We start from the raw sequence: 16,582 nt of genomic DNA, 5'->3' as shown, positions 1-16,582 counted from the left end.
ATAAATCCCTAATTAAAAGAAAAATGAACAAACTCTCACAGGTAGCTTCAGGAAGTGTCCCAAAGATACCTAAGTATTGACATCTTACACAACCATAATTTAGTTTTAGCCATTTTGTAAATATGGTCTTACTGTAGTTACTTCATCAACCAAATAACGCGTGGGATGTAGATGGAAGCTACGATTTAATTTTTACTAATGTGGAACGTGAAACAAGGTCTCTTGATCTAGGTCACAGAGAAATTCAAACAGGAGTCAAAACACTGTATCAAAATCTACTAGAGCGGATATAAAAATACAGAATATTCAGTGCCTCACCTTCCCTACCACTAATTTTTTGAAAAAAATGCTTTAAGAAAGGAGAATCAATTTAAAAGTAAAACACCGATGTCTCATTCCAACCTACAGATTACCACTAAGATAGCTTTTATTTTTGATCTTTTTGTTCTCTTCCTTAAAATTATAGGGCAGGGGAGGTGGGGAAGCCCTATTAAAATATTCTGTCTTTGAGTTGCCAATAAAAAAGCTTCCTGCAGGCAAAAATCTGTAGTGGATGGGCTGCAGTATCCTCACTATGAGCTCTTGTAGTTAGACTATTCTGGCAATAAGAACTCTCTCTTCTAGGAGGAGGGAGGGGAAGGGAATGAGGCCGTCCCAAGCTTTCAGACGTCTCCTGAGAGGTTGGTGCCCAGTAGGTCCTGTGTGGGGAAGCCGTCTCATTTAATCACATTTTCTTTCTTCTGGGCCTTGGCTGTGATCACTTCTCTTGCTCCTCCTGTGGAGTACTTGGGCATGCTGAATGACCTAGGTGTAGGGGTCTAATGTATTTGAAATGGTGAGAAGCGTGACCTTCACCTTCCTAACCCCTGTCAGGGATTCTCTCCCACATTATAAGTTTGCTTCTGATATGTGATTTTATGCAGGTCAATGATGTTTTGGGTAAAGTGCTCACCCTAGTAGTGGATTCTAGCTGAGCTCTGTTATGAATGTCTGTCTGGAACAAGCAGCTTAACCTTCATATGAGGTGTTTCCTCGCCTATAAAGAGGGGATTGTAATACATGCCTTGCTTACATGAAGTAACAGATACACCAGGGTCTTTGTGCCTGAGTTTTGGAAAGCAGGAAGCTCTCTGTGAATGTAAGATGATGCTGTTGTGGCTTCCCTTACCCTTGCTCTAGTTCTGTGCCTGGCCTTGCCCACAAAACCCAGCTGCTCCTGTTTCTTCTGTGACTTGTGGTGGCACCTAGGGCACTCATGCGTTCATGCATTCAGCTGCCTCACTGTCTGCCAGCAGTCACTTGGTTACTCACCTGTTACGCCCTCCCTGCCTGTGGGGCTGGGCGGTGCTGCAGCAGCCAGTCTCTCTGGAATTAGGCTCTGCCATGTGGTCTGCCCACTGTCACACACCAAGACCTCATAAGAGTAGTCACCTCTCCCAGTCAGGGTCACAGGCCCTCGGGGCCAGCACTGAGCTGGAAAGGAAGAAAGAGTTGCAGCCCTCTCAGCATATTCAGGGAAGTGCTTAGTGAGTCTGCGTGAGAGCGTACAAGGGTGAGGGCCGAGATGAGCTCACATGTGAAGAATCTGAAGAATTGGGTGTAGGAGAGGATGTAGAAAGAGGCTGAGGAAAGGTGAAGGGTGTGTTAGATGCGTTTGAAAGCAGCTAATGCTGTGTGAGCGAGGAGGAAGCAAGACCAAGATACGCGACCTGTGAACTTCGTGTTGCTTGCCTCTTTTCAAGTCACTTCCCCCTCTGTTCCTGCTGTGTGTGAGCATGTTTCCCCCCATTGTGTCTCTTCCCCCTGCCCTTAGCTGGAAGGGGGATGGAGAATATGTGCTAGGCTGCGGGAGGGGAGAGAGAGAGTTGCACTGCCCTCTAGCTGCCATAGCAGAAACTACAGACATAACTTGGGTTACTGTCTGGTCGGTAAGAAACCTTTGAAAAACGTCTTTTTGCCTGACACTTGGGGAATTCGATTTTATAGATTTCTTCCCGAAAGGAAAAGTGGGTGAATGCGATAATGAAAAATAGAGGCATAAATTTAAAAACGAAGGTGATCATTTATCAGTGAATTTTTATGGTGGTTAAAGTTTAGTTTTTGGTAACTAAAAACACGGTGTGGGCAGCAGATAAGACCATCATATACCTTCTTGCAGCGTGCCCATCTCATTCCCCAAGGGTTAAGTAATATGGTCGGCAGCAGCACAAAGACATATTGCTGGGGTTTCAGGGTATGGAAGCAGCCTGAAGCCTTCCATCACATTTTCTTCTCAGACCCACCCAGTCCTTGGAGTCCTGTTCCTCAGGAGCAGGTTGGAGCTAGAAGGCAGGGAGAGATGAATAAGCCAAAGTTAAGCTGGAAAGTTGAAATCCTAGTGTTGATAACTTGGAGTCCACAGGCTTGGAGCTGGCTGCAATGCCCTCCCTCTTCAATGCTCAGCTTCCAGGTGAGAAGGCAGAGACGTCAAGGCTGAGTGACTGTCACAGAGAGAGACACAGGTGAAGTTCTGTTCTGGGCATCCCCAATCTTGGAATTAGTTTATAATCAGAAAAAATAGAAATCAGTGAGTCAAGACATTTACAAAGTGAAGTGGATGACAGGAGAGAAGGAGCAAGTGTTGAGTCTGTCAGGAAAGGAGAATGTATAATTAACTGAGCACTATTATATTCTAGGGGTCTTACGTAATTGAATTAGTTATCCCCCCTAGCAGTCCAGTGAGCAAGGCAGTTTTATGATGCCATTTTGCAGCTGAGGAGAAGAGGCACAGAGTGTCTCTTTGCCAACGTCACATGGCTTTATGGAGCTTTGTGGGAGATTTATGGAGCTCCCAGGCTCTCTTGTTCCAAAGCTTGTGTTATTCTCTTAATGGAAAGCAAGAAAAACGTATCATGTCCTCATTATCCAATAGTGCTGTGCCATTTTAGTGCTGAAGAAGTGTCTGAGGCCATCTACTCTACCTCTTTCAATATATTCATATCATAGTTGAAGAGACCAAATTGCCCAAGGTCAGGCAAGATAGGCTTGGAGTGTTTTCCCATCTCAGTAAATGACATCATCATCTACTAAAGTCTTCAAGCCAGAAATCCAGACTCCATCTTAGTGACTCTCACTCGCCTTACACATGGGATCCATCTTTAAGTCCTACAAGTTCCAACTCGAAAGCATTGAATCCTTCCCCTTCTCTTTCCTGAATTTAGGCAGCAGTCTCCTAATTGGTATTCTTAACTCCACCCTCCACCCATTAGACATAATGATCTTTAAAACATGGTATCTGTCACCCCTCTGCTGAAAGCACATTGAATACTTCCTATACTCTTAGATTAAAATCTAAACTCCTCATGTGGCTACTAGGCCATCCATGAGCAAATCCTTTTCTACTGAACTCACATAGGGTCCCTCTCCATCCTGCTGGCTATCTCTTGTCACATTGGTCTTCTGTGCCTTAGACATATTGAACTCTTTCTCATCTTAAGATGAGATGCCTGAAACGCTCTTCCTTAGAATCTGTAGTATCTTCTCATACATCAATTCTCTGCTTAAATATTAGAAAAGCCTTCTCTGACAGCCATATTCCTATTACCCCCTACAGGTACTATCTGTCACATTACTCCATTTCTTTCTTTTTTGGCATTTATCATTATCTATAATCTTCTTGTTTACTGTTTTTCTCTGTTGGAATATCAGCTTCTTGAAGGCAGGGACTTTACTGTCTTGTTCATCACTGTTTGCTAAGGCTTAGTCCAATACCTGACTTATAGAAAATGTAAAAATATTTATTGATTGAAAAAAAATGACCAAATCAGCTTGGGCTTCTTGATTCCAGGCCAGTGTTCTTTCCTTCACTAGCTGATGAAGATAGAAGATTTGTGACATACTTGAGAGATTGAAAACAGCAAGTTTGCCCCCAACAGCTAGTAGAGTCAGGAGAATGGAGAACTGGGAAGGAGACAGAGAGCTTGAGCACAGGATGAAGAGCGTGGGAAGGGAGATCAGGGATTGAGTCTTCAATGCACTGTGCCAGGATCCCCAGGGAACATTTCTTGACCTACCCACAAACATTTGTGATGGAGTCTTATTACACATAATAGCAAATTCCAAAGCAGCAGTGACAGCAGAAAAGAATGAAAGGCTATGGAAACAAGTCCTGAGAAGAGAAAGTAGCTTTTGGACAAGACTTCCTTCATCTCAGCGTTTTTCATGGATTTCAAATAAGGAGTACTATTTTTATTTGCACAGTCATCTTGAAAATAAAAATTATCTAGTTTCAAAATGGAAATGATTAAGGCACACTTTTAAGTTTTTCTTGCTGTTTTATATTTCTAATAAGTGCAGTGGTTACTCCACACCCCCCCCCACTGCCCACGTATTGGAGGCATATTCTGAAGTATCAGGAATTATCTTACCCATTTTGCTAAAATTTCCTCTAAGTAGCTGAATACAGCTTTAAAATCCTAAGAATTAATATCAACAGTTACTCATTGGGCATTTATTATGTTCACTCCTGTGAGCCTTGACCATGCATGATACTCAGAGGGAGAATCTCAGGGACAGACTCCATGTTCTATTTTTTGTAGTGTTTCAGGGCCGGGACATAGCAGGCCCTCGCAAAGTATTTGCTGGTAAGTGAATACATATATGGTCCTATGCTGGGTACCTGGGAAACAGTCACTGTCCTCAGTGTGCACAGTAGATGTTCAATACATTTTTTAAAAGGTGTGTGTAGTGAGGGAGCAGATAGGAGAGCGTAGCACGAGGTAGTGTGGGTAAATACCCCAAGGAGAGAAGTAATCAGTAATTTGGAGATGAAAAGGAGGAAATTATGACTTACAATTTCAGGATCAAGGAGAGTTTTGTGAAAGGAAAGTGTTTGAGGGTTGAAAAAATGGACACTCATTTACTGTGAGTGAATGCATTTTGCAGAAATGCTGAGCAAAGCTGAGGTAGAAAAGCCTTGTGAGCATAGGATTCACGCAGGAGAAGAAAAGCCGGTGTCTGGGGCACCAGGCCGAGGAGACTGTGCTGCTGAGGCTGAGCCTCCGGTAGAAGGAATTGGTACTGGCAGTGGGGATAACTCCTGAATCACAAATGGAGTGTGCAAGTTACTCCTCTGAGGCTTTATCCCACCTCGCTGAAGTAAATTCAGTCTGTCTACTGGGGATTCTCTTTCCCTCCCTCAGTATCTCAGAAACTTTTGTGGTTCCTTGAAACAAAGAGGAACTGCCCCTAACTTTTGGCTGATCATGGTAGTCCCCTTGTCAAAGCTGTCAAAGAATCTTAAATGGCAGTTGTTCTCTTTCTGTGCTCTTTTGGGGCTGCAGGAATCTTTCTTTACATGGGAACCCCATTGTCCAGGGTACAGCCTCCTTCATTCCACCACACAGTCAAGCCCCTCAGAGGCTCTCTCCTCTCCTCCAGGTATTGCCGGGAGTACGACGGGTGTCCCTGCTGTTTGCGGACACCACCGTGCCTTTCTGGTATAGGGCTATCTCTGTTCTCTCCTTCGCTGCACCTGCTTTTGCCTCTGTCTCCTGTGGAACTCAAGCTCCTCAAGATCAATCAGCCAGCAGGAGTATTAGGGAGTTTGCCTTCAAGCTTCTACCACAAAGCTCCCCCAATGTAAGGTGGCAGTTAACCTTTCTACTTGCTTAGAATAGGGGAGGAAAACACTGGTCATACAAATCACAGATTAATAGTTCAATAAAGTACCCTACGTATTCTTAATTGAGTGGACAATGAGAAGCCACTGAATGTTAGTATGTAAGAGTATTCCTATTTATGTTCATTTTTTTCTTCCACTATGCTAAGGATGGGGGGGAAATGCAAACCAAAAATAAAAACATGGTGGAGGATGTTAGAATTTGGAGATTTGGTAGACACGGCCTTAGAAGGAATCTGTTTAACACGGCCAGCTCATCTCCTGGCTGCCCACCCCCATTTTTCCCCTTACTTTGTCTAATCAAGTGATAGGGTTGACAGGCTTCCTGTTATATCTAGGTGAGAATCAACTCTTCATTTTTTCCTGGACATTACATTAACTTTACAGGCTATTTAAGGAGAGATTTTTACCTAAGACCATTTTCAAACAGGGCTTCTGGGTGGGTAGAAATTGTACTATACCTCAGGAAACAGAAAACAGTGACAAAAAATGAGAGGTTTTATTATTCTTGCTTACATTTGGAAGTAGGAAGTCTAGAGCGGATACTGGGGCTCCATGAAGTCCACAGGACCATCCTATATTTCCATCCAGTAATCCTTACCATGTTCTTGGGGCCTCAAGGTCACAACACAGTTGTTCCGCCTCAAATGAAGTTTCCCTGCAGGATGAAGGGTAAGGACGAAGCATCCAGGCAGCCGAGTCTATTTGCCTTTTAAAAGCCTTCCCAGAAGTTCCAGCTGGTGACTTTTACTTATATTTCACCCACCTGAACTGTGTCACATGGCCATTCATAGGTGAAAGGAGGCTGGGAAATGCAGTTCTCAGCAGGCACACTGACAGCCTGAGAAAAATTAAGGATCTGCTAGGAAAGAAGGGGAAATGGATACTGTGTGGGTAACCAGCAGTGAAGGCCACATTCCATACCATTTTGCCTTCTTATTCAAGTTAATGTGCCTTCTGGAAGAGCAAAGCAAGTTTTAGCAAACAAAAGTAAATCTTCTGCAAACACCTCTGTCTTCTGTGTACCCACCGAAAGGCAGAGTGATTTTCGTATTGGTATTTCATATTATGCATATTACAGTTTCCCTCCATCAGCACAGATCATCCTGCGTTGATAATATTTGTGGATGAATACATGTGGTTATTTATACAACTGTCTCTAATGGCTAGTTCTTTATTGAGCATTTTTAGTGCTTTTCTGTGCTCTCACTTTTTACTTTTCTATATGTGGACCTGCTCAACTGTATAAATACTTCAACAACCACTTATTTCTAGCTCCCAAATCTTTTTGTCTGAGCCAGTCCTTGCTCATGACTGTGCAGTCCAATATACCTAACACCATTCAGGGTAAAGACTTAGTCTCCCAGTTGCCTTAATTTCAACACCCCCAAGTGAACTTATTGTCTTTCCTTCACAAACTTCCACCTCTTCTGTGTTTTCTCACCTTGATGAATGTCCATGCCCAGGCCAGGAACCTGGGAGTCATTTCAGAATTCTCCCTTGCATTTCTTCCTCCTCACAACCATTTGATGTTAGAGTCTTGTCCAAATAGTGTACCGAAAATTCTCATATTTGCCCTCTTCTCTCTAACCCATTGCCACCTCTTGAGTTCACCTAGCTTGGACTAGCTCCTTTTAGCTATATTTTTGCCACAATAAATATCTGTTAGATTTCTTCATCAGCTTTGCATGTATCCAGAATCTGTAGCTCTCTGTGTTATTTTTCAAATTTCTTTATTTTATCTAGATGACATTGAAAAAATACAAGCAATTGTGGATCACCTGAATGGCTGCCTTAAAACTGAGAACTGACAATTGATTTCAGTGCCTGCATGTGTGTTGTGTTTTTATTGTACAAATGGGCATTACTATAATTATCAAGAGCTGACACAGAAAAGAAGGCAGATAGACTTTGTAGCCCAAAATGAGGCAATCAGGACACATGAAGTTCAATGAAGTCACTATCTTTTGTTATATTAACTAGGTTTTACCCTACTTCAGGTAAGGAAAACCATCATGTGGCCCAAGTGGTTTAAGTTGCTAAATTCAAAAGAACCTGTATTCAGTAGCCAGTCCCATGTTAAGAGTGGAAATTTGTTTCCATACAAATGATGTCACCTGTCACATTGAATTAATACCATTCATTTGAATGTCATTTTTGTTTAAATTTAATATGCAAATTTGTATAATTATGTAAGAGGAATAAGCATAAAATGCTTACAGCTGGTTTTAGGCTTGCACAAATATAAATATCAATACACTAAAGATATCTAAGTGGCACTTCAGGTCTTTGAGAACTTTTTCTTTTCAAGAGGGTGCATACAGGAAAGGAAACCATCAACAAAATTAAAAGACAATGTACTGAATGGGAGAAAATATTTGCATATGATATGACAGAAAAGGGATTAATATCTAACACATACAAGCAGCTCATACAACTCAATATCAAAAAACAAACAACCTGATTAAAAAATGGCAGAAGAACTGAATAGACATTTTTCCAAAAAGGAAATGCAGATGGCTAACAGGCACATGAAAAGATGCTCAACATTGCTAATCATCAGGAAAATGCAAATCAAAACCAATGAGATATCACCTCACACCTGTCAGAATGGCTATCATCAAAGAATACAGATAACATATGTTGGTGAGGATGTGGAGAAAAGGGAACCCTCATGCACTGTTGGTGGGAAAGTAAATTTGTGCAGCCACTGTGGAAAACAGTATGGAGGTTTCTCAAAAAACTAAAAATAGAACTAACACATGACCTGGCAATTCCACTCCTGGGTATATATCCAAAAAAAAAGCAAAAGCACTAATTCAAAAAGCTACATGCACCCCAATGTTCATAGCAGCATTATTTACAATTGCCAAGATGTGGAAGCAACCTAAGTGTCCATCAACAGATGAATGGATAAAGAAGATGTGGTATAGCTATATACAATGGAATACTACTCAGCCATAAAAAAGAATGGAACTTTGCCATTTGCATCAACATAGATGGCCTTGGAGGGCATTATGCTAAGTGAAATAAGTCAGTCAGAGAAGGACAAATACTGCATGATACCACTTATATATGGAATTTAAAAAATACAACATACTAGTGAATATAACAAAAAAGAAGCAGACTCACAGATAGAGAGAACAAACTAGTGGTTACCAATGGGGAGAGGGGTGGGGGGAGGGGCAATAAAGGTGTAAGGGAGTAAGAGGTACAAGCTACAAGGATATATTGTACAATATGGGAATATAACAATATTTTATAATAAATATAAATGGAGTACAACCTTTAAAAATTGTGAATCACTGTATTGTACAACTGTAACTTATGTAATATTGTACAACTATACTTCAATAAAATAATTTAAAAATATGTGCAAAAAAAGAGGATGCGTATATTTCTCAAGTGGGTTGCAGAAGGGTCAGCGAAACTTTTATGTAAAGGGATGGAGAATAAATATTTTAGGCCTTGATGGCCATACATTGTCAAAAGTCCTTGACTCTGATGGTATAGCGTGAAAGCATCATGAATATTATGCAAACAAATGAGCATGGCTGAATCCAGTAAAACTTTGTGTACAAAACCAGGCAGCAGGCCGATCTGGACTTCACGTACAGTTTGCCGAGTCCTGGCTTAGAGAATACGATCCCACCCAGTTCCTTGGCTTGATGTACACCTCTGTTCACCTCTCTAAACTCATCTTCTACCCGCTCCTCCAACCTTCCCTGTGCTCCAGCCACAGGGAGCTGCTTGCATTTCCCAGGCATGTCACAGTTTCCCTGATTCCATGCCTTAGCAAATGGTCCCTGTGACTTCCTTACCCATCTTCTTAAACTGACTAACTCCTACTCACCCTTGACTTAAAAATCGCTTCCTCTCTGAAGCTGTCTCTGGCCCCTTGTGGCTGAGCTTTTGTTCCGTCTTCTCCCTCTGTTCTTTTTTATATTCACTCTGCCCCCCTGACACTCTCATTGGTCTTGTGATTGGGCACTTACTGGACTATTTCACTGTCTTCTCTTTTAGACTGAACTCCCTCTTCTACGTAGTATGTGCTGCTCTACCCTTATAATTATGGGTTCCTACCCCCACATTTAGAGGATCAATGGAAGGAACAGAAGGAAATAATAGTGTGAATTTCTTATTGACTTTGTATTTATCCAAAGAAAGTGAGAAGAACCAGAAATATCTGAGTTTTCCTTAAATTGGCAAAGTTAGGTATTCTTCCATCTGTGGAAATGGGGGCTTGTGAGCTAAGTCAGTTTTGAGGAAATGAAGATTTATGTACATCTAGGTTTTGTGACTGTTAAATTTATGCCTGTGATGGAAGTTATTTAACTTTGACAAATGGAAGGAATCAGATGAAAAATAAAAGACGACAATGAAGAAAAAGAAGACTTACTGTGTATGTTTGGGGTATTGGTAGGTGGAGTGGGTTGGAGGTGTAATAGTCGAGGTTTGGGGGCAGGAGGACACCCAGAGCGGGTGTTGAGGGAAGCAAGCCCAAGAGTGGTCTTAAAGGGTAGGGCTGGGGCAGTTACCCTGAGCCCTGGGAAGGGTGAAATTTTAGGACTCAGGGACCAGCCATATTGGACTTTGCCTCCCTCTGTCTCTTTGCTTCTTCCTGCTCCCTTCCTCTATTTCTGTTTTCTCTAGATGTTTTCACCTTGCCTGTCTTTTCCTGAGCCATCCAGGATATGGTACTAAAGTCGATGCTTTGTTCCTTACATTTTCTTTCCTTTTCCCTATTCTAAAATTTTAGGATAGGTCAGTTGACTCCTTTGTTCCTAAACAGAATAGTAACAATTCAAGTCACTTCTAACTTTGAGAAATTTTCATTTTTGTCTATATCACTTGCAAGGAAAAACAAAAAGATTTCCACTATGGCTACACATTTTAGGAAAAACTCAAATCATAAAAATGCAAAGTTAAGGATTACTCTTTTGTTCTACTTGATATTATAATTATTTCACTTAAGGGAAACAAAAGTCCACATATTAAAAATTGGATAGTTTTATTAAGCCATGAATGACTAACAGTGAAATTTCCATAGGGAAAAGAAAGTTATTGTTTCAAAAAAGGGTAATGGGATACAATCAGGGAAAACAACTAGGGCTGCCATCACCGTCAACACCACACAGACAAATACAAATACAAGACAGTGGGTAAGCATACTGTAACTGAGTTCCCTAAGCAGAAAAATATCTTAGAAAATTTAAAACCACGTTGTAATTGTAAGGTTTAAGAAGTGATTCTGAGACTAGGCTAGATCTTTGACTAGACCTCTGAGCAGACCTTTTTCTAGTTGTGATTTAGATCTTTCCATGGGAGTGTAAATACTATATGTACACTTACTCACCAGACAGATCACATACATATCACTAATGAACAGGAGGTAATAAAATCGTCAATGGGAAATGTCACTGGATACATTTCGTTGTTAAGATTACCATTTATTATTTGGGAAATATAAGTACTTGTTATCTGATGTGAAAACCAAACTCTTTTGCCCTAAATAGTTTTCTCTAGATGATGATGTTACTGATTTTATGCAAACATGTTGACATTTTACCACATTATATTTCTAACAGGGTCCAAATTTCAGACAATATTTTTATAAAGAAGACCTAGGTTCTTCTTTTAGTCAACACATGGAGTTTAATGGTCCTTCACTGCAAACATCATCATTGCACCACTGAGAGCTTGTTGTGTGCATTGCATGTGTAGCAACTCAGTACTCAAGCCAGACATATGAGTGCTAATGATTACCCATGTCACAGATGTGGAAGCAGATCCAGAAAGAGCAGGTAACTTGTCTAAGGTCACACAGGTGGTGAGCAGCAGGGCCAGGATGACATCCCCAGCAGTCTGGTTCCTGAGGCCACAAGCTTCACCTTCACACTTTACTTCTTAGGATTCTAATTCCCAAGTGTGCCAATTTCTAATTGCTGCAGGGTATTCATTCTCAGTCCATATCTATTTATGATCTATATCCACCTTCCGTGAATAAAACCGACAAAGCTTTGTCTGTGTAAATGACCTATGTTAATGTCTCTTGGCATCAAGATGCTCATGGGGAAGTAGAAATTATATTTTGCAGTGCTTGTCTGGTTTCCTCATTAATGGATTATGTCTATAGGATATGAATTCAAGCGGTTGAAAAAGTGAAAGAATCATCATTAATAGCGGTATGACTGACATCATATGGCTCCCGATGTGATACACGGAGAGGGACACAATACCCTCTATGTGATGGCACTGCCAAATGTTTCACCTGAATCTAATTATGAGGAAACAGACAAACCCACATTAAAGGACATCCTGCAAAGTAGCTGGCCTGGACTCTTCAAAGGCATCCATGTCATGTCAGACAAAAAGGCTGAGGAACTCTTTAAGATTGGAGGATAAAGAGGCAGGACTGAAAAATGCAATGCATAATCCTTGTTTGGATTCTGGATCAGGGGGAAAACCACCTATAGAGGACATTATTGGGACAAGTGGGAAGTTTTCAAATATGGACTGTATATTAGATAATATTACTTTTCCTGAGTGTGATAATTGTGTTGTGGTTGTTTAGGAGAATGACTTTGCTTTTAGGAGATAGATGATGAAATACATGTAGTTACACACACATACACATATGTAGAACAAGTTAACAAAATGTTAACAACTAGTGTATCTAGATTAATGATAAATTGGTGGTGGTGTACTATTCTCACAATGTTTCTGAAGGTTTGAAATATTTATAATAAAAAAAATATATGTATATGGGAGCAGGGAAATGAGTGGGGATTTAGATAAAACAAGATTAGCTGAGTCGGACATGGTTAAAGCTAAGTGTTGAGTACAGAGAAGTTCATTATATTATTGTCTACTTTTTAAAATATATTTGAAATCTTCCCTAATGTTTCAGTCAGATTTCATGGTGCTGATTCTCAATGCATGATGAGTGTAAACTGCCATGACAGATTCCGTCTCTCCCTTTCTGTGTCTTGGCCTCACCCCCATTCCTACCTAGCCCAGCTACTGTTTTCCCTTGCCAGTATCCTGACTCCTCTTCCCATTTATTATCCAGACTGAAGCCAAAGGGTTGTTTTTTTTTTTTTAATGCAAAGTTGATCTTCCCAGGCTCCACTTAAAACATTCAAGGTCTGCCCATTGCTTTAGGAGAAAACTTACCATCCCTGCACAGCCTGCCCCTCCTTACTCTCCACCTCCTTTCCCTAGGTTCTGGGTGCACAGTCCTTTCAGGTTTCTGATTTTTACCCCATCCTTCTCTACTCCCATGGAGAGGCTCGTCCCTCGCACCAGAATGCGCTTTTCCCTCTTTACCTCCTTAGTGCTTATTTGTTCTTCAAATATCACTTCTTCACAAAATCCTTCCTTTATCTATCTGTTTAGGGTAAAGCCCCCAGTATTGTCTTCTATGGTGGTAGGCATATTTCTCTGGTGACATTTACCCCAATTGGAATTATAGTTCTCTGTGATTGGATTAATGCTTCCTCTCTCACTAGGTTGCAAGCTGTCTCGTGTATTTGTTTTGCTTACCATTTCTTCTGCTTACCATTGTGTCCAAAATAGGTGCTTGGTATTGGTACATAACTTTTATACATATTTTTTAAAATAAGGTTTTTCCACTAAAAGTATTTAGAATTTTTGTCGTTATAGAATTCTGCTGTGCTTATCTTCAAAAGGATAGGAAATTGTCTCCTAAAGTTTAATTTCAGTTCTTAATTTGTTGTAGATCCCTTTGACAACATAGAAACATTACTGTCATAATGCTCCTTGAAAAATTGGTTGTCACTTGGCCTCTGTTTCCTTTCACAATCAATACGACTTCATGCAAAACGATGTAGCAGTTCACATCATTCCGTCAGTCCCCATCAAAGAAATACTGCTTTCCAAAATTAAAATTGTGAATCAACTCACAGGAGGATGTCACCAAATAAACAAAGAATCATTACTTATATTACACTGCCAAGTTTTTGATAAGCTTAATTCCTCTAAATGCATTTAACTTTAATGAAGGGTCATACAATTTAATAACAACATAAAATGGAATCATTTATCTTTCCAATCCTAGACATTGGGCACATGTCTTCTCCTTAATACATTGTTTCAAAATGTGAAAGTTTTTTTTTCTGTCTCCTTCAGATTCGTCTCTCCTCATTTCTATGTATGTAGCTTGGGGAGTGATCTATATGTACATGTTTAATTAAATCACTCATCAGGCTGTAGATTTTACAGTTGGAAATCCCAAGGATTTGTTGTTTCAAGTTCCCCAGGCAATGATATTTACATAACCCAATAAAATTTGGTAATTATTAGTATATTAGTCAAGATTATTTCAGTCACAAGTGATATAAAACTAAATTCGAACTGACTTTGGCAAAAAGGGGAATTTACTGGCACATGCAACTAGGGAGACCAAAGGTGATTGCTGGTTTTGGGCTAAGATGAGGAGGATGGGGGCTCTCCTCATCTCCCCGCTTGCTTTCCTCTCTGCTAGCTTCATTCTCAGGTAAGCATGGCAATAAGATATTCATGGAGCAATAGTAGGTTATTCATTGATAAGAGGTGATCTTTGAATATTTGTAAATGGGGCAAGGGGCTCCAGCTGAGTAGAATCTGGGATTTGGAGTCTGCCTGGGTGTCTGTGTGACTTGTACTTTTTCTTTTCTTTTCTTTCTTTTTTTTTTTTTGGTTTAAAGAGAGGTTGTATTAAAGGCCCCTGGGAAAGGGACAGATGGGGAGGTATTACTTGGTGCTATCTCTCACATGGCCCAAGGACTAGTTTTTGATCCCTGTGGAAAGTAGAATTATAACAGATGATGAAGTCATTGTTTTTATGAAGAATTTTGTAAACTATGAAGGGAATGCAGCATGGTTTTTTGGTGTATTAAGGGCGTGATAGCTTTGAAATGCTCCCAGGAGGCAACATTAGTGCAAAATAGGACAGCATCTCACAGAGAAACAGTGATGAGTCGAAAGTTTCATTTCTGAACACCCTCTGGAGGCTCCCAGAGCTACTTAGGTGTCTGGTGCACAGAGGCAGAGCAACGCAGATTACAGTGACAATAAATTCAGCCCCTAGTTTTGTGGAGGATGTTTCTAATAAGTTTTATATGGATAGATTACTTGACCTCAGAAAGTTTCTTATAGAGAAGAAATAGGGCAGAAGACGTTGTCAGAATTAAAACAGAGTGAGTGAATGTGAAGATACAAAGAAATAGGGTATTATGTGTTGACAAATATTTCAATTTGATAATTCAATAAAAATGCAACTTATGTAGCAAGTCAGTGGCATTATCCAGGGGTGTTTTTCACTTATTTCTTCTAAGAAGGTCATGTTATTGCTCTGTATGGGCTTTCAAAGACAGAACCAGTGTTAGAAGAGCCATTTCAGACATGCTGCAAATAACTGAGCAACATTGAGATTCCTCACATCGAGAACACTCTTCCTGTATAAGCTCTTCTCTGGTTAAAAGCATTCAAAATTTTAAGAAACATGTATAATGGAATTGTAGGGACTTATACATTCAAATCAGTCATGTGGTCTGCAAAAGTTAACTGTAAATTGTAATCTAGGTAAAAGCTTCTGTTACTTTTGTTTGTATAAGCTCGGATCCTAAATAAAACAGCTGCCAGCAGAATGCTCATTAAAGTGGATTTAAGATTCCAAACTAAAAGTTATTGATTTCAAAAAGGATAAATACCTCTAAACCATCTGAAGTTATTAAATTACCAATCATCTGAAGTTATTAAATTACCAATTTAGTTTTTTTTTTTTTTTACTATCTTGGTTGTTTTGTAAGTAAACAGTATAAGGTGTTATGCTTGAAATGAAACTGAAAGATATCAACCAATAGTTATTTTCCACAGACATTTAGAAATTAATGATCTGCTGAAAAATGGTGATCATTTTTGGTCTCCTTTGCTCCAAATTCCTGGCTCTTATAAAAAATATAGCCTACTTCATGTCTATGAGAAGGAAAGGTTAGGATGAGGTTAGATGATAAATTTTTAGCCACCAGCATGTAGCCAAAAGAGCCTGGCTTGGTCCTATCACATTTCCCATGTATATTTATGTACTGTACCATTTGGGTATTATAATAAAAATTTTTATCTGTCCCTGGAGGCAAAATTGAGTTATATATTAAATGGTTATTTTCTTTGTTTTCTGCTTAGGTATGCATGTAATGTGGTAGCATAATATATATTCCACACTTGTTTCATTCCTGCAGAGAGATAATATTTTTGCAGCTGACAGAGGAAAGACAACCTGTGCTTCCAGAATGAGAGAGAACATATTGGCAGTATAAAATACAGATGTTCCCTGTGTTTTTTCTACTTCATGGTTGTATTCAGCAGAGGTTAACTTTCATGGGCATATTTCCCTATTTCTTGTTTAGGCAGTTGGACACAGAAGTCCACAGTAAGTTCAAGATTGCAAAGGTGGTTTCAAGGAAAGTATTTCAAAATGTTTTCAGTAGGAGGAAAGTAACTTAAAAATATGCTCCCCCTTCCTCCTCACAAGGGACTCTTTTCATAAGATTGTTGGAACCAGAACAACCTTCCTACTTCTCTATAAGGGAGGAACTTGAAGTATATCCAATTTTTCTTTTAAAGAATTTTAAGTGGGAAACAAATGTAAAATTTTCTTGTCACAGTCTAGGAAAAATAAGTGGAAACTGCTGTGACAAATATGGTATCCTAATCACATGTTTGATGCCTTCTTCTTTCCAGTTTCAGAAAGAAACAACCCAAGGAATGTAAAAGGAACATAGAAAGATCATTTATGCATCATAATCAGAAACTTCTCATCTGCATCCCTGAAGCTAAAGAGTTAGAGATGGAAATGGCACAGGTAGGAGTAAATGAAGGGGACACTGATGAGCCACTATTCACATTCTGGGTGTTCATCTT

General features: G+C 39.9%; 1 long non-coding RNA gene across 1 annotated transcript in view; it reads left to right on the top strand.

Moving 5' to 3' along the window:
* The window catches only part of LOC309804378, a 138,336-nt gene extending 130,564 nt beyond the window's left edge, over nucleotides 1–7,772 (top strand). The window contains exon 3 of the long non-coding RNA XR_014294118.1: nucleotides 7,406–7,772. This is a non-coding gene — a long non-coding RNA (uncharacterized lncRNA). The remainder of the gene's footprint in view (nucleotides 1–7,405) is intronic.
* The last annotated feature ends 8,810 nt before the right edge of the window (nucleotides 7,773–16,582 follow it).

The sequence above is a fragment of the Mesoplodon mirus genome (assembly GCF_964341445.2).
Source record: "Mesoplodon mirus genome assembly, chromosome: 5".
NCBI lineage: Eukaryota > Metazoa > Chordata > Mammalia > Artiodactyla > Ziphiidae > Mesoplodon > Mesoplodon mirus.
Note: the sequence above shows the minus strand (reverse complement) of the source record. Positions and strands in the feature narration are given on the sequence as shown.